Source organism: Balaenoptera musculus, chromosome X, assembly GCF_009873245.2.
Source record: "Balaenoptera musculus isolate JJ_BM4_2016_0621 chromosome X, mBalMus1.pri.v3, whole genome shotgun sequence".
Taxonomy (NCBI): domain Eukaryota; kingdom Metazoa; phylum Chordata; class Mammalia; order Artiodactyla; family Balaenopteridae; genus Balaenoptera; species Balaenoptera musculus.
The window spans coordinates 10,246,936-10,271,619 of NC_045806.1; the positions used below are offsets into that span (position 1 = coordinate 10,246,936).

General features: G+C 42.9%; 1 protein-coding gene and 1 long non-coding RNA gene across 2 annotated transcripts in view; one reads left to right on the forward strand and one right to left on the reverse strand.

Moving 5' to 3' along the window:
* Positions 1 to 24,684, forward strand: part of EGFL6 (EGF like domain multiple 6) — a 294,169-nt gene that overhangs the window by 101,117 nt on the left and 168,368 nt on the right. The gene's annotated exons all lie outside the window — the stretch shown is intronic.
* Positions 4,304 to 10,880, reverse strand: LOC118888662. The gene is made up of 3 exons (XR_005018340.1): positions 10,801 to 10,880; positions 9,076 to 9,177; positions 4,304 to 4,502 (listed from the first exon to the last, which is right to left on the reverse strand). It is a non-coding gene; the product is annotated as an uncharacterized LOC118888662 (long non-coding RNA).

A 24,684-nucleotide genomic window follows, 5' to 3' on the forward strand; every position in this document is an offset into this window, starting at 1 on the left:
TTGTGACAGTGCAGAACCCAGCAATCAGGAGTCATTTCTGACTCACCTCATTTTCCCAAAAGAAGTCTGTTCTTTGGGATTTTTACTGGGTATAGCTAACAGGCTGTGATAGGATTGGGAGGAAGGGGGAGAGTGCTGGAAGAAGAAAAGGGATGCTCCGTAACCTCCTTAGGGCACCTGGGCAGGAGAAAAACACCCCAACATGTACTAATTCCGGCTATGGACTGGGCCCTGCATTAGGTATTGTGAGAGCAAATAATAAGAGCAACTCCTGTATAGCACATATTCTGTGCCAGGCAGTGTAGGACAGTGCTTGACATACAAGAACTCACTGCAGCATCTCAGCAGACCTATAAGGAAGGTGCTATTACTATGGTCACTTCACAGAGAAGGGATCTGAGACACAGAGAGGTTAAGCAACTTACCTTAAGTCACACAGCTTATAAGTGTCAGGGCTGAGATTTGAACTCCATCTGGCTCTCAAGTCCATGCTTTAACCACTACACTGCTCTCTCTCCATTCTTTTAAACATTATCATTTAATTCCCACAGACTCTGACATAGGTATAATTACTTAAATTTAGCATATGAAGATGCCGAGTCTCAAAGAGGTCAATGTGCCCAAAGCCCACTAGCAGAAACTGTCCCTCTCTCTTCACTTCAGTCTGTCACACGAGTCAATGAGCAGATTGTTACTGAATCAGGTCCAGCCGCTGGCTGCTTGAAAATCAATACTAGAGAGAGAGAGACAAATGTTGGAAGAAAGGAAAGTTGCTTTTATACAGAATGCCGGCAATCTGGGGAAATAGTGGACTCAGTGCCCCCCAGGAACCACCTCCAAAGATTCTGCTCCGCCATGAAAGTTTTTAAAGGGAAAAAGGGAAGCCATCTCAGTTAATCATTGAGATAGGAGGTCAGAGTCGTCTCCACCCGCCACTGCATGCAGGCTCGTCGACTTCCTGTGATTTTTCTTTAGAGGTTGTTCACAGGATTACTAAAGGGGAAGCCAGGGAAGAGATCTGGTCATCTGTTAATTACTTATTCTTCATTTCTCTACTTCTTTGATTCTGTTAATTACTTATTCTTCATTTCTACTTCTTTGATCTATGGAAAGAAACGACTAGTTAGGCAAGGTATTGTGTGATCAGAAGATTTGATAGGTGTGCTAGGGCCAGAGATGAATAGAGCCTGGGGGCGCCTGGTTTAAGGTTAGTGACAAGACAAAAGGGGGCCTCCTGCAGAGAGCTCTTTCCTGCAGAGAGCTCTTTCCTGTGAAAAGCTGCTTACAAATCCCCACTTGTCAGAAGATCATTCCATTTCTGTGGGATCATGGGTGAACGTCCGTCTTCTGTAACTTCTTCATGCTGACAGGGCGCCGTATTCTTAGACTGGAAGATGTCGACATGGGTCTGTAGCATCTCTTTGCTGACAGTTGTATTTGCCCATTTATATATATGGGCAGAACAAGCTACAATTATTTTGATGCCCACTAAGCTATAGGTTATTATGAGCAGTCGTGTTAATCCCGTTCTCTCAAGGCCAGTTCTTGGAACTGTGCTGGCCGTAGACTCAGTGCTGGTCAAGATGGAGCAGTTTATGTCATGGCTACAGTCTGGTCATCACGCAGTTAGCTTTTTCCCTCTGGTGGCAGCTACAGTATCTATAAGACAACGCGGGAAGGTGCATCGGACACTGAGTCTGTGACTCTATTGTCCTAATCATTAGCTGCTTGAGCCTGTTCTTTTGTGACTCAGAGAGGCCTGGAGACGTCAGCTTTTCTATAAACAAGAGGCAGGAGACATGAAGATCCCAACTTCTCTCACCACTGTACTTCCAACTGCGGCTGAAAAATGTCTCCTGCCATATCAGTAAACAAAGGAAGTTGCAACCATCAAGCCCGCAGCCACTGTAGCGGCCCTGACCGTGCACCCTGAGGGGATTCAGGACGGAGAAAAGCAGGGCGCTGGCCCTAGATAGTTAAAGTGTGTATCAAAGGAATGATTTCAGTGAGCCCAGACTCTTGCGTCTTCCCATATACAGAAAAGCGCTAAATTCATTAACTTGAGATGTCTGGTTTTCTTTCATTAACAGTCATCTTTTGATGTTCCGACTACCCGGTCTTTGTTACAAAACTCCTGTATATCCTGGCTCCCCCCTTAACCTCTTCAGCGCTATCTGAGATGCTGTCTTCCAGGCTTAAGTCCTCAGTTTGTCCGCCAAATAAAACATAACTCTCAACTTTTAGGTTGTGCTTTTTTTTTTTTTTCAGTCAGCGCAACAATATTTCAGACATTCGACACTGGGCGTTGTGAGTCCTAACATTTTACAATTGGAAGCATCCCTGGAAAGTCACCAAGTCTCCTCATATTGACAGATTACTCAAGAGCAACCAACGTTCATCGTCACCTACCATGTACCAGGCACGGTGCCCGGCACCAGAGGTACAGTGGGAATTACAAAAGCGATCGTTCAGGTTGCTCCCCAAGAGGAGGAGACAGAGAGGGGCACGGTATCCACACTGTGAGGCCAATGCAACGTGTCCAGGAGAGCTCGGCAGCAGAGAGAAGGGGCCCTTAGCCCAATGAGGGGAAGAAAGGGTATCAGAGAAGACTTCATGGAGGAGGTGACTCCTATTTGGAAGAAAGACCGGATTAACCCCGAAAATAAGGAAGAAAAGGGTTTCCAGGCAGAGGCAACAGCAAAAGCCAGGCCCAGAGACACTTTAAATACTCTAACTGCATGCATTTCAGAATAATGAGTTAGAACGGGCACTAGACCAGAGCCCATTTGGAAAGTGCATAGTAAATTCTGTTTTGACACGTGGACTTAGAGCAGCTTGCAAGACTCCAAGGGGAGAGATCCAAAAATAACTTCAGCTATGAATGTAAGAATGTGGGACTAATCAGCATATAACAGCTGAGAACCCGAGACTCACTGTAGTTACCAGCACGTTGAGGCCTGGGGCCCAGGCCTTCTCCCCAGCGGCCCAGGGACCCTGCCATCCCCTGCTGGCTCCCGCGAAGCCTGGCCTCCAGGCTGCAGAGCAGAGATGTCCTGCGCATAGGCTTCACCACCTGCGCCTCTCAGGCTTCCGTCTGCCTTTCTACAGAGCCAGTAGTTCGCCGTGATCACGAGGAGGCCAGTCCTTGCCTGGGGACTGGAGTAAGATGTTCTCATGACTAGCATGGACACCCAAGATAACTGCCTTGTGAAAGCCGTGGGGGAAATAGGCACCATACTCCCCGGCAGACGAAGGTCAGATTGCCGGTTGACATCCAATATCTGTTCTTCCTTTCTTCCAGAATAACAAAATGCCGGTCTTTATTCTGGGCAGCCGTGAATCAAATGAAGACTAAAAGTCCAGGTTTCTTCAGAGCTAGATATGGCCAAGTGGCTAAATTCTGGCCAGTGGCACGAGAGAAGAGACGATGTGCCTTAAAAGAGAAAGGCTGTACCCCCCGCCTTTCCATCTCCCATGCAGGCACAGGTGACAAACAAAGGTCACAGAGCCACTGGGAGAAGGAGGCTGGATCCCTAAGGTGCAGAGCTGCTGGGAAAGAGAGAAATCAACCCTTTCAGCCACTGCTGTGTGGCTTCCTGTTACAAGTTGCTGAATCAGTGTCCCGTCTGTGGCGGACACCAGTTTTTTTTTGTTTGTTTTTTGGCCGCGCTGCGCAGCTTGTGGGATTTTAGTTCCCCGACCAGGGATTGAACCCGGGCCCTCAGCAGTGAGATCGCAGAGTCCTAACCACTGGACCGCCAGAGAATGCCCAGACACCGGTTTAAAAGGATCCACCAGATGATCTGTGACACTATGCCGATTAAAAAGGAAAGTTTTATCTCATTTTTTTTAACATCTTTATTGGAGTATAATTGCTTTACATTGTTGTGTTAGTTTCTGCTGTATAACAAAGTGAATCAGCTATACGTATACGTATATCCCCATATCCCCTCCCTCTTGCGTCTCCCTCCCACCCTCCCTATCCCACCCCTCTAGGTGGTCACAAAGCACCGAGCTGATCAGGTTATTATTTTAATTCCTATAGTGGAGGGGACTGGTGCCTGTGTGCTGGTGGATGAGGCTGGATCTTGTCTTTGTGGTGGGCAGGACCGCGTCCGGTGGTGTGTTTTGGGGTGTCAGTGACCTTAGTATGATTTTAGGCAGCCTCTCTGCTCATGGGTGGGGTTGTGTTCCTGTCTTGCTAGTTGTTTGGCATAGGGTGTCCAGCACTGGAGCTTTCTGGTCGTTGAGTGGAGCTGGGTCTTAGCGTTGAGATGGAGATCTCTGGGAGAGCTTTCGCCGTTTGATATTACGTGGAGCCGGGAGGTCTCTGGTGGACCAATGTCCTGAACTCGGCTCTCCCACCTCAGAGGCTCAGGCCTGACACCCGGCCGGAGCACCAAGAGCCTGTCAGCCACGCGGCAGATTCCTGGAGTCTTTCTCTCTGAAGTGTTCAGAAGGGCTACTAAAAGAGGTGTAGGGGTGGCAGGATGCTGGGGCAGCTCGGAAAAGGGAAGAGGAAAGAAAGAAGCTTATGTCACTTTTTAAAAAAGAATGGAGGCATAACATTTATATAAATGCGCAAAATCTTAAGTGTACCGTGGCTTAATGAAATTTTCCATACACATATACAGTTGTCCCGTGGTATCCATGGGGGACTGGTTCCAGGACCCCATACAGAAACCAAAATCTGTGGATGCTCAAGTCCTTTACATAAAATGGCATATTTGCCTATAACTTCTGTACATTCCCACATACTTTAAATCATCTCTAGATTACTTATACCTAATACAAGGTAAATGCTATGTAAATGGTTATAAATACAATGTAAATGTCATGTAAATAGTTGCCATTGCCCAGCAAATTCAAGTTTTGCTTTTTGGAACTTTCTGGAATTTTTAAAAAATATTTTCAATCTGCAGTTGGTTGGATCCGTGGATGTGAACCCTGTGGATATGCAGGACTGACTGCAATTATGAAACCATCATTCAGTTCAAGATGTAAAGAAGGGGGACGGCAAACTATAGGGCGACTAAATCCAGCCCGCCACCTGTTTCTGTAGGTAAAGTTTTAGTGGAACCTAGACATGCCGATTTGTTTATGTATTCTCTGTGCCTGTTGTGCAGAGCTGAGTAGTTGACAGGGAGACTGCATGCCCGCAAAGCCCAAAATATTTACTGAAAAAGTTTGCCGACCCCTGTTAAGAGAACATTCTGGAACACATCAGAAGACTCCTTCGTGTCCTAAAAATGAATCTTACCCATCAGATCTTGGAATTGGTGAGCAAGAATGATGATAGGAAGAGTAATATGCCAGGAAGGTTGCATTTGCCACGCAGCCTAGAAGCCTCTGTTGGTTTTCTCCCCCTCATTGGAACAATCAATGTCTAACAGTTTTAGCTTGTCAAGAAGTAGCCTGCCAATGCCTTGCAGATCTCCTATCTTTAAAATTATCTCACAAGAGTGACTAAGAATTACATTTAAATGAACAGGAGCAGAGAGGGAAACAGATTTCCTGGGCAGTTGGACTCCCTCATTTTATCTATAGCTCTGTGGTCGGATCTGAGTGTGGCTTGTTTCACGCTTTCCTTTGTTTACGTGTTCAAACTTCCAGGACACGGCAAGTAAGAAGCGGGCTGAGAGTTCCTGAGTTTGCTTTGGCCCCGTTTCTTATATAATTGTCCTATTCATTTGACTTTACAGCATCCGTCGCATAATTTTTGTGCTTTCTGTACTTTCTTCACCTTCAATCTGCCTCTTGAAGTTATATGTCAGTTTTCTAAGGGGTCTGCCCTCTTGACAACACCAAGAAAGAGCCAAAGAAATCAACCCAACAGCTCAGTCGCACCCGTCCTTTCGCCTGGGCAAGAACACACACGCCCACAGTACGTCACCACTGCCCGACAACAACACGACCCGGATTAACGAGAAGCTTGGCCCTCTGTCCAGAACACTCCAAGAACATTAAACACGTTAGGGTGACAAGATGGCTCCCTGAATCAGTGGCAGGGAACAGGTGCTCTCAGAAAATCTTGGAACCGATGCTACGAATTCTAAAGCATTGTATCCTTCGCTCCACCGCATTTATCCAAATACAGACAACCAAAGGGCCACCGTAATAATAAAGAGGACATCCTGGATGCACATACCCCAGAGCACAGGCACGACCAACGCCACACCCAACTCACAGAGAGATTGTGTTCCAAAACCTTGTGTTAATGTTTTAAGAATTCCAGAAGCACAATTCCATTGGAACAATGATTCATGGCCGATAGGCTCTGAGCCCAGCTCTCCAAAGTCTATTCATCCTAGTCCCAAGCTAAGATGCTTAAGCTAGAAGAAAAGAATTCTTTTCCCAATGTCTGGGAAACTTTAGGAAACGGCCTTTCTTGGCTAACCTGAGAAGCACATGACTATGTACACCATTGCTTCAGCGGGCCATCAGAGGGCAGCAGGTTGTGAGCGCAGGACACAGCCAGCTTCTGCCTCGTCTCGGCCACAGCCTCCGGCCTGGGCTGACAAGTTGGGGACATGTGAGGGTTCCTGGTCACAGGGCTGAGGAGGATATACGAGGTGAAGCTGGGGCCCAGCGCATACCCCTAGTGCACTCTGGCCTGACTTCCAAATGCCAGCATCTCAGCTCTTGGCCTTTTGGCTGTCTTTGGTGGCCCAAGCCTTCCCTGCCCACAGCAGAGGAGTACCCCCGCTCCAGAAGGAGCCCTCAACAATGACCAACCTCCCAAAACCTTTAGGAGAGAGAAGTCTGAGATGCATATTCTCCACTGGCACCCCAGTTCCCCAGTGAGACTGAGCTCCTGTTGCCCACCATGGACTCTGCTGGATAAAGCTCTTTTTATTGACTTCCTTCCCTTACCTGTCTCACTTCTCCACACCTAACCCAGGGCTTCCTGCAGTTACTCCCCACCCCCAAACTACTTGCACTCCAATCCTCGTCTCAGGGTCTGCTTCTGAGGAAACCCAAACCAAGGTGGGGAGACTATGAAAGTACAGGTCCCAAGGGATGTGGGCAGAGTCCCAACTCCCGTGTCATCCACTAGTCTCTAGTCTCCACACATGAACCCACATCCCAGCCTCCCTCAGCCAGAGTCCTCCAACCGTTCAGGGCCCCTGCTATGGACTGAATGTTTGTGTCCCCCCAAAATTCATATGCTGAAATCCTAACCCCCAGGGTGATGGCATTAGGAAGTGAGGCCTTTAATGGGTGGTTAGGTTATGAGGGTGGAGCCCACATGAATGGGATCAGTGCCCTTATAAGAAGACACCCCAGAGAGCTCTCTCGTTCCTTCCACCATGTGAGAGCACGGTGAGAAGACAGTCATCTACGAACCAAGAAGAGGGTCCTCACCAGACACAAATTTGCCAGTGCCTTGATCTTGGACTTCCCAGCCTCCAGGACTATGAGAAATAGTGTTTGTTGTTTGAGCCACCCAGCCTATGGTATTTTTGTTAAAGCAGCCCGACTGGACTCAGCCAGCCACGTTGCAGAGCACCAAATTGTAATAACTAAAGCCGGAAGACATTTAAGAAATGCACTTGACTAGACGTTGTGAATAGGGTAGGGGGATTAAATAGGACCTATGTCTGCTGCTTTTTGGCAATTTCACAACACATGGAAATTGCAAATTGAATGCAGTAAGTTATTAGAGCTGCCAAGTCATGCTTACTGAGTTTTGAAACTCTTAGGGAGTTTTAATACCACTTTTTACTTTTCTCTGTCCTCCTCTCTATTTGTCTATCTGTCTCTTTCAGATGAGGAAGCCATACTGTTCTTGCTACAACAGAAGTCCCGTTGCCTCCCGTAGACCTTGCTCACATGTTCAGGGTTTGTTAGCTGTGAGGATTATTTCTGTGCACACACCGCCGCTCCCCCCCCCAAGGTCCCCTTCCTCTAGGTAGAGCACCTCCCTTCCCTCCTGTGTCCATCCGCATCGCAGCCACTTCCCCCCACCAGTCCCAGCTCTGCCTTTACTGCTCTTGAGCACCGAGAATAGGAGACAGCATTCCCCCTCACTACAGTGGCTTCAGGGAAGGCCAAGCTCTCCAACTCCACCCTATCCATCATCTCTCACAACACTGACACACAGCTGTGTTCGTGCTGGCAGCCTTCACGGAAACGTCGAAAAATGGCAACATAGAAATAGCTTCAGCTAGGATTCTACATCAGACTGTTCCCAGAGTTTAACAAAGCTGTGAGGAATAACGTCACACTTTTACCCCAAGTGCCCCCGAGCGTGGGAGGGGAAGGCAGCATGGCAGTTATGTGTGTGTGTGTGTTCTGGCACCACTGGAATGCCCAAGCCCAAATCTTTCCTGTGTGACCTTGGGCAAGGTAGTTACATTCTCTGTGCCCCAGTTTTCCCATCTGTAAATCAAGGGCAGTAATAGTGTCTTCCTCAGAGGGTGGCTGCGATATAAATAAGCATCAGAGTGCCTAGCGGGAGCTAAGTAATAGATTAGGCAGATAGTAATCCCTTAATGAACACTAGGAATTGTTGTTATTACAAGCCAAGACCTCGACCTTGCTTCTCTCCAAGACAGAACCCATTCTTAGTAGTTCCAGTCTCTTTAGGAAAAGCTCTCTCCCCTACTGACAGTTAGCTATGCTCACGCGAGGTCCTTTCTCTACCAATGGTAACCCTCAGGATATAATAATTCACAGAAAAATTCAGAATGGAGAAGCCACAGTCTGAATTATTCTGAAAACACTGAGATCCCTGCCAGTGGAAGTGAAGAGACTCCCCCATTCCTCCTGCAGCCTTTCAGTTTCCTTTGAGTGACTCCTGCCTGATGGACGTGCATAGACGTGCACACACGTGCACGTGTGTACACGCGTGCACACACACGCCCTTCCAAAGGATAGCTGGGGATTCTTGGGGACTGGGGAGTCTCAATCCACAATGGAAATGGCAAGTTGTCTTATTTTTGTTCAGAAAGCCAGTTCTCTTTTCTCGTCCTCCTGCTTCTAGACTATTGCTAGGGGCATCTTAGTACCTAGGAAACAGAGCCTAGGATAGCACCACTTCAAACGGCAGTGCCATGTACCCTTCATTCTTACCTTTAGCTATACAAAGGCTTGGCTCAAGACTTGAAGCAGATACTTCTCTTTACCTCGGACTGGAACAAATTCTTAGGCAAGGCTCCCACCCCCTTCTAATTTCTGTAAGGCAAAGAAAAAAATATAGCAATTCATTTCTCCTTTGCTCAGAGCAAAGAGTGAAGGGTAGTTCTTCTAATAATATTCTTTCAACACTTGTTAATTGAGCATCCATAATCGGGAGGTGCTGGACACTGAATGGGAATCAAAGAAATACAAATCTGGTCTTATCTTTAAACCGATTATAATCTAGTCAGAAGAAAAATTGCTGGAGAGCAAGAGAGGGAGAAAAGGAGCGGTGCCCTATGAGTAATTGGTCCTTGGCAGCAAAGTTAAAAATATGGTTTTAGAAAGAGCTGCAGAAGTTTGGGGCAAGCCTAGCATATGTTAACAATCCATTCAGAGCCCAGAATTCATCTTAGCTGTGGTTTCCAAAAACCTCCTAATATGTTACGGATTTTCCTTTATATGTTGCGTCAGTCAGCTTGTACCTTATAAGATCTATACTACACGCATGCACCCTAAATAGATTGTGCTGCCCCACAATTCCTACCGGGACCTGATCAACTTGTCAACTGCCATGGGCATCTGAACAAGTTTAGGGCAAGAGTTTTTAGGAAGGGCTACTAGCATTTTTAGGAAAACGTTTTGAAGTAGGAGATTGCATAGATGATGATTCTCATTTAGGACATTGCCACTGCCCGGGGACATTCATCTTTGGTTAGCAGATGATGTCAGTATAAGAAAGAGAATACCAGGCAGTCCACTGGGAGAGGATGCCGACAGGAGATACTTCTCACGTGTCATCTCCACAAATTAAAGGAAGCATTCTAAATGAATGGTGGTAAATACACACCCTGCTTTGATTGGCAACTTTCACCACTAAACTTATAAGTTGAAAGACATGTAAGGTAAAATTCACCCTCCTCTCAACCTTGACGGGATGAGTCACCGAAGCAATCTTCACATTTCTCCATGCAGAAAGGCAGGAGGCTTTCCAAAAAAGGTTGTGGTTTTTCTGTTTCCTTGGTTCCCTGACACATAGCCCGGCCGTGATCACAGGCAGTGACAGGCAGGAACCTATTGCCTTATTTGGGAATCCTGTAGCCCTCTTCGTAGGGGGAGTAGGGCAGACTGAGAAGTCCAGATCAAAATGACAATAACACAGAAATAAAGAGGATCAGGTAAAGGAAGCGGGCATTTTATCTAGAGTAAATATAGAAAACTGCCCGATCCAAGGAATAAATATTTTCCTACCCATTTCTTTGTAAAGGTCTAGGAAAATATGTCAAATCTTCCCTTTTCTGTAGTGATTTCTCCCATTTTCCTTCTAGCCATAATGCTGTCTGCATTTCCCAGCTGCTGCGGGGACAGCTATTCTGTTGGGGGAGAGTCTGTGAGTTACATCCACCACCAATTCTCAAGTTGCTTCTTCTCAAGTGTCCCTCGTTCTGACCCCGACATGTGCTGTGTGACATTTATTGTGGCATGCAGACAGCAGGAACAGATGGGGATTGGAGGGTAAGGGCAGGAATGCTCTGGATTTTACGGTTTCCTGTGCGCTTTCCCTTAGGTGATGGGTGGGGGGTGCACCCAACACAGATCTCAACCGCACAGCTCAGCCTCCATAGAGAAGCAGCACTTCTAGCTCATTCTGGAGCAGTGGAAGCTCTACAGAAAACATACCTTCCTCTGCTCAGGTAGTCCTCCAGCAAGGCTGCTGCCGGCCACCATGCCTTTCTGCTGTGTGTTTCTCCAAATATGAGATCACCCAGCTGAGAAAAAAAGGGGCAGTGGGAAAAGAGAAGGAGATGACAAAACAGTAATGGGCGTGTCAGCTCAAGCTGGAAATGTGTGTCCATTGTCAACCCCGAGGAACCGAGAAAAACAAACACAAGTTCAAAACTGCTTCACAGAGGTGGCGAGTGTGTCAACGGCATAACAGAGGGAAGGGTGCCCTCTGCTGTCACCTGTGATTTTTTGTTTTTTAAACTCAAAGGAAATTTTCAAGCTGAAACAGATTGAAGAAACAGTCTGCGTATTAAAAAAAGGAAGCCAGCTTGGGGTTTCAGCTGTTTTAACCAGGTGGTGTCCTGTGTTGGGTGAGAGTGACTCAAGGGATGGCACAGGCAGCCATGAAAATTCCATCTCACCAGCTGCTGACAGGAAATCATGGCTTGGGAGGGGGCCTGTGGGCTGTATAGATCCAGGACAGTTTGCCTGGAAATAAAGCCTTTCTTGGGAGCAGGGCCCTTCTTGGGTGGCGACACATTCTGGCCAGCAGCTCCATTTATTTTCCTGTCCTTTCCCAGTAAGCCAATTTGGGCTTGTTGTTAGGGTCCTCTGTTTGTCTCTCTAGGAAGGAAAAAACAAAATACAGTTCTCACATAGGCAGATGAAACTCAGTGGCTTGGCTCACAAATATTGCATGAAGATAAGAATTTAAATTACTAAATACGAGAGGACCTTCAAGATGGCGGAAGAGTAAGACGCGGAGATCACCTTCCTCCCAACACATACATCAGAAATACATCTACACGTGGAACAACTCCTACAGAACACCTACTGAATGCCGGTAGAAGACCTCAGACCTCCCAAAAGGGAAGAAACTCCCCACGTACCTGGGTAGGGCAAAAGAAAAAAGAAAAAACAGAGACAAAAGAATAGGGACGGGACCTGCACCAGTGGGAGGGAGCCGTGAAGGAGGAAAGGTTTCCACACACTAGGAGCCTCTTCGTGGGCGGAGACTGCGGGTGGCGGAGGGGGGAAGCTTCGGAGCCACGGAGGAGAGCACAGCCACAGGGGTGCGGAGGGCAAAGTGGAGAGATTCCCGCACAGAGGATCCGTGCCGACCAGCACTCACCAGCCCGAGAGGCTTGTCTGCTCACCCGCTGGGGCGGGCGGGGGCTGGGAGCTGAGGCTCGGGCTTCGGTCGGATCGCAGGGAGAGGACTGGGGTTGGTGGCGTGAACACAGCCTGAAGGGTTAGTGCACCACAGCTAGCCGGGAGGGAGTCCGGGAAAAGGTCTGGAGCTGCTGAAGAGGCAAGAGATCATTGTTTCAGGGGACGCAAGGAGAGGGGATTCAGAGCACCGCCTCAATGAGCTCCAGAGACGGGCGCGAGCCGCGGCTATCAGCGCGGACCCCAGAGACGGGCATGAGACGCTAAGGCTGCTGCTGCCGCCACCAAGAAGCCTGTGTGCGAGCACAGGTCACTCTCCACACCGCCCCTCCCGGGAGCCTGTGCAGCCCGCCACTGCCAGGGTCCCGTGATCCAGGGACAACTTCCCCAGGAGAACGCACGGCGCGCCTCAGGCTGCTGCAACGTCACGACGCCTCTGATGCTGCAGGCTCGCCCCACCTCCTCCGTACCGCTCCCTCCCCCCGCCTGAGTGAGCCAGAGCCCCCGAAGCAGCTGCTCCTTTAACCCCGTCCTGTGTGAGCGAAGAACAGACGCCCTCAGGCGACCTACACGCAGAGGCGGGGCCACATCCAAAGCTGAACCCTGGGAGCTGTGCGAACAAAGAAGAGAAAGGGAAATCTCTCCCAGCAGCCTCAGGAGCAGCGGATTAAATCTCCACAGTCAACTTGATGTACCCTGCATCTCTGGAATACCTGAATAGACAATGAATCATCCCAAAATTGAGGTGATGGACTTTGGGAGCAACTGTAGGCTTGGGGTTTGCTTTCTGTGTCTAATTTGTTTCTGGTTTTATTTTTATCTTAGTTTAGTATTTAGAGCTTATTATCATTGGTAGATTTGTTTATTGATTTGGTTGCTCTCTTCGTTTTTTATATATATATATATTTTTTTTCTCTCTCTCTTTCTGTGAGTGTGTATGTGTATGCTTCTTTGTGTGATTTTGTCTGTAAAGGTTTGCTTTTACCATTTGTTCTAGGCTTCTGTCTGTCCTTTTTTTAAAATGTATTTTATTTATTTATATTTATTTATTTATTTTTGACTGCGTTGGGTCTTTGTTGCTGCGCACGGGCTTTTCTCTAGTTGTGGCAAGCAAAGGCTACTCTTCGTTATGGTGCTCGGGCTTCTCATTGCGGTGGCTTCCCTTGTTGCGGAGCACGGGCTCTAGACACACAGGCTTCAGTAGTTGTGGCACGCGTGCTCAGTAGTTGTGGCTCACGGGCTCTAGAGCACAGGCTCAGTAGTTGCGGCACATGGGCTTAGTTGCTCCATGGCATGTGGGATCTTCCCAGACCAGGGCTCGAACCCATGTCCCCTGCATTGGCAGGTGGATTCTTAACCACTGCGCCACCGGGGAAGCCCTATCCTTTTCTTATTCAGTATAGTTTTTAGCGCTTGTTACTATTGGTGGATTTGTTTATTGATTAGATTGCTCTCTTCTTTTATTTTTAATTAATTTTTAATTTTTTTATTTTAATAATTAAAAAAATTTTTACTTTAATAACATTATTTTATTTTATTTTATTTTATTTCTTTTTTTTCTCCTTTTACTTCTGAGCCGTGTGGCTGACAGGGTCTTGGTGCTCCGGCCAGGTGTCAGGCCTGAGACTCTGAGGTGGGAGAGCCGAGTTCAGGACATTGGTACACTAGAGACCTCCCAGCCCCATGTAATATCAATCTGCGAGAGCTCTCCCAGAGATCTCCTTCTCAACACTAAGACCCAGCTCCACTCAATGACCAGCAAGCTCCAGTGCTGGACACCCCATGCCAAACAACTAGCAAGGCAAAAACACAACCCCACTCATGAGCAGAGAGGCTGCCTAAAATCATAAGTTCACAGACAACCCAAAACACACCACCAGATGCAGTCCTGCCCACCAGAAAGACAAGATCCAGCCTCATCCACCAGAACACAGGCACCAGTCCCCTCCACCAGGAAGCCTACACAACCCACTGAACCAACCTTAGCCACTGGGGGCAGACACCAAAAACAATGGGAACTACGAACCTGTAGCCTGCGAAAAGGAGACCCCAAACACAGCAAGTTAAGCAAAATGAGAAGACAGAGAAACACACAGCAGTTGAAGGAGCAAGGGAAAAACCCACCAAACCGAACAAATGAAGAGGAAATAGGTAGTCTACCTGAAAAAGAATTCAGAGTAATGATAGTAAAGATGATCCAAAATCGTGGAAATAGAATCAAGAAAATACAAGAAACGTTTAACAAGGACCTAGAAGAACTAAAGAGCAAACAAACAATGATGAACAACACAATAAATGAAATTTAAAATTCTCCAGAAGGAATCAATAGTAGTATAACTGAGGCAGAAGAACGGATAAGTGACCTGGAAGGTAAAATAGTGGAAATAACTACCACAGAGCAGAATAAAGAAAAAACAATGAAAAGAATTGAGCACAGTCTTAGAGACCTCTGGGACAACATTAAACACACAAACATTCGAATTATAGGGGTCCCAGAAAAGAAGAGAAAAAAGAAAGGGACTGAGAAAATATTTGAAGAGATTATAGTTGAAAACTTCCCTAATATGGGAAAGGAAATAGTCAATCAAGTCCAGGAAGTGCAGAGAGTCCCATACAGGATAAATCCAAGGAGAAACAGACCAAGACACATATTAATCAAACTATAAAAAATTAAATAAAAAGAAAAAATATTAAAAGCAGCAAGGGAAAAGGAACAAATAACATACAAGGGAATCCCCATAAGGTTAACAGCTGATCTTTCAGCAGAAACTCTGCAAACCAGAAGGGTGTGGCAGGAAGTATTTAAAGTGATGAAAGGGAAAATCTACCCCCAAGTATACTCTACCCAGCAAGGATCTCATTCAGATTCGATGGAGAAATTAAAACCTTTACAGACAAGCAAAAGCTAAGAGAATTCAGCACCATCAAACCAGCTTTACAACAAATGCTAAAAGAACTTCTCTAGGCAGGAAACGCAAGAGAAGGAAAAGACCTACAATAACAAACCCAAAACAATTAAGAAAATGGTAATAGGAACATACATATAGATAAATGTAAATGTAAATGGATTTTAATGTACCTTAAAATCTAAATGGATTAAATATAAATGGATTAAATGCTCCAACCAAAAGACATAGACTGGCTGAATGGATACAAAAACAAGACCTGTATATACGCTGCCTACAAGAGACCCACTTCAGAACTAGGAACACATACAGACTGAAAATGAGGGGATGATAAAAGATATTCCATGTAAATGGAAATCAAAACAAAGCTAGAGTAGCAATTTTCATATCAGATAAAATAGACTTTAAAATAAAGACTATTACAAGAGACAAAGAAGGACACTACATAATGATCAAGGGATCACTCCAAGAAGATATAACAATTGTAAATATTTATGCAACCAGCATAGGAGCACCTTAATACATAAGGCAAATGCTAACAGCCAGAAAAGGGGAAATTGACAGCAACACAATCATAGTAGGGGACTTTAACACCCCACTTTCACCAATGGACAGATCATCCAAAATGAAAATAAATAAGGAAACACAAGCTTTAAATGACACATTAAACAAGATGGACTTAACTGATATTTTTATGACATTCCATCCAAAAGCAACAGAGTACACTTTCTTCTCAAGTGCTCATGGAACATTCGCCAGGGTAGATCATATCTTGGGTCACAAATCAAGCTTTGGTAAATTTAAGAAAATTCAAATCATATCAAGTATCTTTTCTGACCACAATGCTGTAAGACTAGATATCATTTACAGGAAAAAAACTAAAAATACAGACACATGGAGGCTAAGCAATACACTACTAAATAACCAAGAGATCACTGAAGAAATCAAAGAGGAAATCAAAAAATACCTAGAAACAAATGACAATGAAAACACGATGACCCAAAACCTATGGGATGCAGCAAAAGCAGTTCAAAGAGGGAAGTTTATAGCAATACAATCCTACCTCAAGAAACAAGAAACATCTCAAATAAACAACCTAACCTTACACCTAAAGCAATTACAGAAAGAAGAACAAAAAAACCCCAAAGTTAGCAGAAGCAAACAAATCACAAAGATCAGAGCAGAAATAAATAAAAAAGAAATGAAGGAAAAGATCACAAAGGTCAATAAAACTAAAAGCTGGTTCTTTGAGAAGATAAACAGAATTGATACCCATTAGCCAGACGCATCAAGAAAAAAAGGGAGAAGACTCAGATCAACAGAATTAGAAATGAAAAAGGAGAAGTAACAACTGACACTGCAGAAATACAAAGGATCATGAGAGATTACTACAAGCAAGTCTATGCCAATAAAATGGACAACCTGGAAGAAATGGAAAATTCTTAGAAAAGCACAACCTTCCAAGACTGAACCAGGAAGAAATAGAAAATATAAACAAAGCAATCACAAGCACTGAAATTGAGACTGTGATTAAAAATCTTCCAACAAACAAAAGCCCAGGACCAGATGGCTTCACAGGCGAATTCTATCAAACCCTTAGAGAAGAGCTAACACCTATCCTTCTCAAACTCTTCCAAAATATAACAGAGGGAGGAACTCTCCCAAACTCATTCTATGAGGCCAGCATCACCCTGATACCAAAACCAGACAAAGATGTCACAAAAAAACCTACAGGCTAATATCACTGATGAGCATAGATGCGAAAATCCTCAACAAAATACTAGCAAACAGAATCCAACAACACATTAAAAGGATCATACACCATGATCAAGTGGGGTTTATCCCAGGAATGCAAGGATTCTTCAGTATACACAAATCAGTCAATGTGATACACCATATTAACAAATTGAAGGATAAAAACCATATGATCATCTCAATAGATGCAGAAAAAGCTTTTGACAAAATTCAACACCCATTTACGATAAAAACGCTCCAGATAGTAGGCATAGAGGGAACTTACCTCAACATAATAAAGGCCATATATGACAAACCCACTGCTAACATCGTTCTCAATGTTGAAAAACTGAAACCATTTCCGCTAAGATCAGGAACAAGACAAGGTTGTCCCCTCTCACCCCTATTATTCAACATAGTTTTGGAAGTTTTAGCCACAGCAATCAGAGAAGAAAAAGAAATAAAAGGAATCCAAATCGGAAAAGAAGAAGTAAAACTGTCACTGTTTGCAGATGACATGATACTATACATAGAGAATCCTAAAGATACTACCAGAAAACTACTAGAACTAATCAATGAATTTGGTAAAGTAGCAGGATACAAAATTAATGCACAGAAATCTCTTGCATTCCTATACAGTAATGATGAAAAATCTGAAAGAGAAATTAAGGAAACAGTCCCATTTACCATTGCAACAAAAAGAATAAAATACCTGGGAATAAACCTACCTAAGGAGACAAAAGACCTGTATGCAGAAAAGTATAAGACACTGATGAAAGAAATTAAAGATGATACAAACAGATGGAGAGACATACCATGTTCTTGGATTGGAAGAATCAACAGTGTGAAAATAGCCATACTACCCAAAGCAATCTACAGATTCAGTGCAATCCCTATCAAACTACCAATGGCATTTTTCACAGAACTAGAACAAAAAATTTCACAATTTGTATGGAAACACAAAAGACCCCAAATAGCCAAAGCAATCTTGACAAAGAAAAATGCGGATGGAGGAATCAGGCTCCCGGACTTCAGACTATACTGCAGTAATCAAGATAGCATGGTACTGGCACAAAAATGGAAATGTAGATCAATGGAATAGGATAGAAAGCCCAGAGATAAACCCACGCACATATGGTCACCTTATCTTTGATAAAGGAGGCAAGCATATACAATGGAGAAAAGACAGCCTCTTCAGTCATTGGTCCTGGGAAAACCAGAAAGCTACATGTAAAAGAATGAAATTAGAACACTTCCTAACACCATATAGAAAAATAAACTGCAAATGGATTAAAAACCTAAATGTAAGGCCAGACACCATAAAACTCTTAGAGGAAAACATAGGCAGAACACTCTATGACATAAATCACAGCAAGATTCTTTTTGACCCACCTCCTAGAGAAATGGAAATAAAAACAAAAATAAACAAATGGGACCTAATGAAGCTGAAAAGCTTTTGCACAGCAAAGGAAACCATAAATAAGATGAAAAGACAACCCTTAGAATGGGAGAAAATATTTGCAAATGAAGCAGCTGACAAAGGATTAATCTCCAAAATATGCAAGCAGCTCATGCAGCTCAATATCAAAAAAACAAACAATCCAATCCAAAAATGGACAGAAGACCTAAATAGACATTTCTCCAAAGAATATACACAGATTGCCAACAGACACATGAAAGGATGCTCAACATCACTAATCATTAGAGAAATGCACATCAAAATTACAATGAGGTATCACCTCACACCAGTCAGAATGGCCATCATCAAAAAATCTACAAACAATAGATGCTGGAGAGGGTGGGGAGAAAAGGGAACCCTCTTGCACTGTTGGTGGGAATGTAAATTGATACAGCCACTATGGAGAACAGTGTGAAGGTTCCTTAAAAAACTAAAAAATAGAACTACCATATGACCCAGCAATCCCACTACTGGGCATATACCCTGAGAAAACCGTAATTCAAAAAGTCATGTACTCCATTGTTCATTGCAGCACTATTTCCCATAGCCAGGACATGGAAGCAACCTAAGTGTCCATCGACAGATGAGTGGATAAAGATGTGGCACATACACACAATGGAATATTACTCAGCCATAAAAAGAAAGGAAAGTGAGTTATTTGTAGTGAGGTGGATGGACCTAGAGCCTGTCATATAGAGTGAAGTAAGTCAGAAAGAGAAAAACAAATATCATATGCTAACACATATATGTGGAATCTAAAAAAATAAATAAATAAAAGGTTCTGAAGAACCTAGGGGCAGGACAGGACTAAAGATGCAGACGTGGAGAGTGGACTTGAGGACACAGGGAGGGGGAGGTGTGGGCTGGGAAGAGGTCAGAGAGTGGCATGGACATATATACACTACCAAATGTAGAATGGATGGCTGGTGGGAAGCAGCTGCATAGCACAGGGAGATCAGCTCAGTGCTTTGTGACCACCTAGAGGGGTGGGATGGGGAGGATGGGAGGGAGACACAAGAGGGAGGGGATATGGGGATATATGTATATGTATAGCTGATTCACTTTGTTATACAGCAGAAGCTAACGCACCATTGTAGAGCAATTATACTCCAATAAAGATGTTGAAAAAATAAAATAAAATAAAATACTAAATACAAGTGCCCAACTTAGATGAAAGATTAGTTATATAACTCAATGTATTTCCTAGGAATATTAACTGAGATATAAAATAATTGACCCAGATATTCACCTTCAAGTTAATCCAAATGCAATCTGTAAGGGAGCTTAATCATGGTTATAATTAATATTTTGCAGATGGAAATGTCTGTAAATGAAAGACCATAAACAACAGCAATGTTAATGCTTCAATATTTGACCTCTTCCTAGTTTTTACTTTCAAAGTTGGGTTTTTTTCCCCTGTATTTTAGAAGGCTTTGAGAAATGGAATATTGCCTGCCATATCAGTAAACAAAGGATGTCACAGTCATCAGTGATTGCAGCCAGGTGAGCGGGTGAGCCCTGAGGGAACTCAGGAAGGGAAGAATACCTGCCATCTAGCAGCCTTCAGACTGCAGCCACTCCCCGCGGTGAGCCCTGAGGAAACTCAGGATGTGAAAACACAGGATACTGGCCCCAGATAGCTGAGGTGCATACATAGCAAAGGAAGGATTTCAGTGAGCCCAGACTCTTGCATCTTTCCATACATAGAAAAACGCTAAATTCCTTAACTTGAGATACCTGGTTTTCTTTAATCAACAATAATATTTTGACGTTCAGACTACCTGCCCTTTGTTGCAAAACTTCTATATATCCTGGCTCCCCCCTTCGCCTCCTCCTCTGAGCAGTTCTCTCAAGGTTACTTGAGATGCTGCCTTCCGGGCTTGAAGTCCTAAAAATTCCCGCCGAATAAAACATAACTCTCAACCTTTAGGTTGTGAATTTTTTTTTAGTCAACAGATTCAAGAAATTGTATATCACTATACAAGTTTCTTTCACTTGGAGAAATGCGATGATTTGAGGTTCCACAGATGGTCTTCTAATGGGAGGGGCAGCAGGAGGGAGAAGTGGGGGGTGGGTGGAGACCAGTCTTTCACCCCTTCATCATCTTCCACAAATGTCACACCTTCCCTTGATAAGGTGACTTGCTACTTAGCCTCTTTTTTAGCTGAATTAATCCCCTCGTCAAAGGGTAATAGTTGGAGTGTCTACATACTTCGATTTTTCTAAATATTTCTGACTTCAAACATATGTATCACTTGAACCCTTTTGGACCCAAGAAATAGAATCCACCTTGGCAAAAGCAGAATTTATTGGCTCCTGTTAATCAATGTTAAGGTCAGAGGCATGGCTAGGTCTCAGAGAGGACAGGAACCAAGAATCTGAATTTCAAGTTTTCTCCATCTTTTGCCAGTATTGATTTCATTCTCTTTTTTCTTTAGATTGACTTTTTCCATAAGACAGAAACCATGTCTTGGGTTCACATTTCTTGGGTTCACATTTCTCCAGCCCCACCTTCCAAGGGAGAGAGATTGCCTTCTTTAAGCCCTATTTAGAAAATACCAAGGAAATTTTCTGATTGCCCTTTCTTGGGTCGTGAGTTCACCTATGAGGTCAGGGTGGATGGGGTATTAAGATAGTTGACTAAAAAAAATATTCACAGCATGAAAGTTGAGAGTTTATGTTTTATACGGCAGACATTTTTAGGACTTCAAGCCCGGGAGGCAGTATCTCAAGTAACCCTGAGAGAACTGCTGCGAGGAGGCGAGGCGGGGAGCCAGGATATATAGAAGTTTTGCAGCAAAGGGCAGGTAGTAGGAACAAAAGATTACTGTTAATAAAAGAAAACTAGATGTCTCAAGGAATTTAGTGCTTTTCTGTGTATGGAAAGTTGCAAGAGTCTGGGCTCACTGAAATCCTTCCTTTGATATGCACCTCAGCTATCTGGGGCCATTATCCTGTGTTTTCACATCCTGAGTTTCCTCAGGGCTCACTGCGGGGAGTAGCTGCAGTCTGATGGCTGCTAGATGGCAGGTATTCTTTTCATTCCCCAGTTCCCTCAGGGCTCACCCACTCACTGTTGGCTGGTGGCTGCAGTCGCTGATGATGACTGTGACATCCTTTGTTTACTGATATGGCAGGAAATATTCCATTTCTCGGTTGCTCCTCTTGGTCCGAAATTCGACCAATATTTTTTTTTTACCAGTTATTTATTGATTTGTCTGCACCAGGTCTTAGTTGCAGCATGCGGGATCTTCATTGCTGCATGCGGGATCCTTAGTTGCGGCATGCGGGGTCTTTAGTTGTGGCATGCGGGATCTAGTTCCCTGACCAGGGATCAAACCCGGGCCCCCTGCGTTGATAGTGTGGAGTCTTAACCACTGGACCACCAGGGAAGTCCCTAGACCAATATTTAGGAGACATTTCATGACCAGATTTTGTCCCATGGTGCTGGGAGGCTCGTCCCAAATCAGGCGAAAATTCTTGTTGATAGGCCACTCCAGGTGCTAATTTCTGGATTAGACCCTGTTGATAATTAAAGATTCTCTGGATCCTCTGTCTTACTACTCTATTATGATCCAGGAAATGTTTTCCCTTGTTGCTTCTTCCCATACCTAGAATCACACTATTACAATTATTCTATAAAACTCATAAACGTGATCTATTTCCTCAAGATGTTTAGCCATCATCAATTTTGTTGGAGGCCTGGTTACACACTGGGTACTGTAAGAGACAACAATCTTATAAAACAGACAGGATATAAGTAATGCAGCTAGTAACATTGACAAAGTCATAGTGTAGCAGGGAGACACAAATCATAAACAATTTGGAAATAAAGAACATATTAAAACAATGATTAGTATAACTAGTTATAATCCAGTTGTAATAAAACATCAAGTCCACGGGAGAGCCAGATGGAGAAGCCAAATTCTGGAAGGATCAGGTAGACAGAAATAGATAAATGTTTCATCTTTGTTTACAAAGGTATACTTTATCAACTTGTTGTAGGTCATAGAATAAGAGGAAGGTTTTAGTATATTTCACAAAAAGTCATGATGTTATAAATCATATTCATCAGTTCATTTGGCCCCATGTAATTAATTACTGTTGATCTGGATGAAGTCATCAGGTTTTTCAGTAGAGTTTTATCATTTGTTACCCAGTTCAGTGGTATTATCTAAAGGCTATCAGAAACTTATATTTGTTTAAAAAGCCCTTTTTATGAGTCTTCTTGAAAATCTTCATTTTGTAAAAGCATCAGTGTTAAATAATGATTATCTATAAAAGACAAAACTTAAAATAGCAAGGTTAAAGATTTGAGTACAATGCAATCAGCAAGAAACTTGGATATATCTGTGACATATAACATTTTAAGATAATAACTAGAATTATGACTGATAACATTATATCAGGGCATATCAGATTTTAGGAATTCCATTTAAAATTTGGAATATCTGTATTAATGACATTTATGCATACACTATAACATAAGGTTCATTTCCAATCACTTAACAATGTTTTTGAAGTAATTTAGCATACCAAATGAACTTAGTTTGACATTCCTCTCTGAGATGTGTCTCAGAGATGTTCCTTCAAAGCACCCCAGAGTCAGCTGGAGGGTAAAAGAGCTTTAGTTAGATTTTAATATTTGGGAAGCTTGTTAAAAATATCAAAAAGGTTTTAAAACACAACAGGATCATAGGTCATTGTGCAACAATACTTATTCATTTAACCAAAGTCACAAAAAGATTTTTAAAAAAACAAGTACAGATCACTTAAGGGTACAGAAACTCACACATTCTGTTATCAAAAAGAAGCACTCTAAGAAACTTCATTCAAATTCCAGTCTTGTACTAGCTTACTTAACAACAAAACAAATTTACTTAATTAACTTTAATCTAAATTTAGTTAATCCTGGCCATGAATAAAATTTTTTTCCTCAATAAAATGTAATTCCATTCCTCATACCTTCTTTACTGAAAACACACATTCTACTTTCCTACTGTATACTGAAATGTTTCCGTATTATTCCTATTAGCTTTAATTACATGTTTAAATTAGAATCCTCAACTCTTAAAAACATTAATTTCTAGTGAAAGCTAAGAAGTAAGCAATTATGAACTGTCTTTTACATTAACATTCTGTAGTTTGGTGAACATAAATATCAGTGATAATTTCTAAAAACATTTGTTTTCTTATAGAGAACATCCCAGGGTGGCCCCAAACATATTCATTAATAGTCCTAAATACCTTTAGTTTCTCTGTTTAGTAATTGATGTCTCAGTATCTTATTTTTTTTGGAAATGACCTAGCTATTCAGCAAATTTCCATCACTTAAATGAGCAGAACTCTAGAACTCTAAGTTAACAAATTATCTGGAGAGATCATTTTAAGGAGACATTTCTAAAACATAGTTAATTTTAGAGAGTTTACCCAAAAGCTCTTAATCTCATTTACATTTACTTAAAGTTTTATCATATCAAATTATTTGCCTTGCAACAGATATAATAAGGTCTTATTTGACTTTTATTAGACCTAGGTACAATAAAGTATTATACTTAATGTTGATGACTCTAAAGACATGTCTATATTGATTAGATCAACAAACTTAAACTAACTTTAATACCAGGTATCAACTTAATATTAAATATTTCACAGTTCATGTGAACCTGAAAGTCATTTTGGCCAGTTCTTTTATATTTAATTTGTAAGCAGTTACTTTTAAATTGAGCTCTTTATAAATTCAATTTTGATAATACTTTTCAGAGGTAGAGATATCTCACATGTATAATGTGTACACAGACATATAATATAAACAGGCAAAACTAGAGATCTCATGGCTTCACTTTAAAAAAAACAGTTATGAATTAGGTATTACAATATAAACTTACTGGTTGACAAAGAACAGTTGGAATACATTAAAGTTGCTTGCTCAGATGACTAAGGCTTTACTATTTGTAAAGCTTGGCTGAGGGAGCATTCCCAGTGGTCTGAATTTTAAAGCTGCCACTTTGTCCTTTTTTTTTCCACTTGGTTTCAGGTCTTGCCTGATTGAGCTAATTAGGCTCAGTCTCAGGTCCTTATGGCCTATATTTACACTTCTGGTTTGTAGAGGTTTGCAAGAGAAAGACAGTTGCTTTTTGTTCCCCAAAGAATGGGTCTGTCACCTAAAGGATACTAAAAGACTGATTTGCCCAACTTTTCAGTGAGAAGATTTCTAAACAGGAATATACAAGCTCTATGTTCTAGAACTTTAGAGTTTAATTTATCATGCCTTCAAGGCTTATATAAGGCATTCAGCAATGACCTTCATTCTGAGTTTACAAGTTAAACCCAGAGTAAAGTCACTATTTTTATTTTTATCAGCCCTTGAAAGTTAGTTCCCAGTTTTTACTTTTTTGAATGGCTCAGGTGCCCCTATTGGTTTCCTTTAGTATGTTTATTATTTCCTGAGAGGCAGATCTATATGCCCTTTCTTATAATAGTATAACCAAGCAGGACTCTATGGGGTCTTCCTAGAACAGGCCTTTCCCCATATCCTCTGCTTTAGCTCCTCTCTGAGGTACCTAGATA